This window comes from Triticum aestivum, chromosome 4B (genome assembly GCF_018294505.1).
Source record: "Triticum aestivum cultivar Chinese Spring chromosome 4B, IWGSC CS RefSeq v2.1, whole genome shotgun sequence".
NCBI classification, from domain to species: Eukaryota; Viridiplantae; Streptophyta; class Magnoliopsida; order Poales; family Poaceae; genus Triticum; species Triticum aestivum.
This window is the reverse complement of record NC_057804.1, coordinates 70,035,594-70,036,432: the sequence shown is the minus strand read 5'-3', so window position 1 is coordinate 70,036,432 and position 839 is coordinate 70,035,594.

Here is an 839-nt window from a genome sequence, read left to right as displayed (position 1 = left end):
GGCTCCTCCACGTTCTTTTGGTTAGACAGATGGTTACTCTCAGAGCCTCTTGCCACCACCTTCCCAGCTTTATTTTCCCACCACAGACAGCCAAATGCGATGGTCGCAAATATTTTGATGGATGGGATTGATCTGGGCTTGCGTAGCCGGCTCACCTTAACTGCTACCAATGAACTTGCTTCCTTGAGATTGTTGTTGCAGGATGTGCACCGTACGGGAGCTTCGGACGAAAGATTGCTACTCAACGGGGCCGCTTTCTCGACCAAGGGTGCATACGACGCCCTTGCCTCTCAGCTGGCTGACCCTAACCTCGTCCACATATGGGACTCGAGGGTCCCTAGTCGGGTGAGGGTGTTTGGATGGTTGTTCTACCTCAACAGGCTTAACACTCGAGCCAATCTACGCCATAAGTCCATCATCGAGACATCATCCTGTCCCCGTTGCGGCGGTGCGCCGAAGGATCGTGCTCACCTCTTCTTCACTTGCCCCGCTGCTATCACCATATGGGATGCGCTCGGACTACATCCGGCCTCCTCACCGCTTACGGAGCTGTGGAGCGTGCCATGTCACCCCACCCTGCCGCAGTCCGTGTGGCCATTCATCCTATTGCTTCTACTCTGGAAAATTTGGGATGCACGGAATGCGATGACCTTCAGAGGGGTTAACCAAACCCCACATGATGTAATTAGGGCAGTAATCTCTGACCTCGCTCTCTGGTCACACCGCCTCTCAAAGGCGGACCAAATAATCCCTGCCGGTCTATGGCGGGATTTCTTTTCCTCTCGTCTTACCTAAAACTTTGTTGAGTACACTTTTTGAAATATATTCAGGTGGGGAGT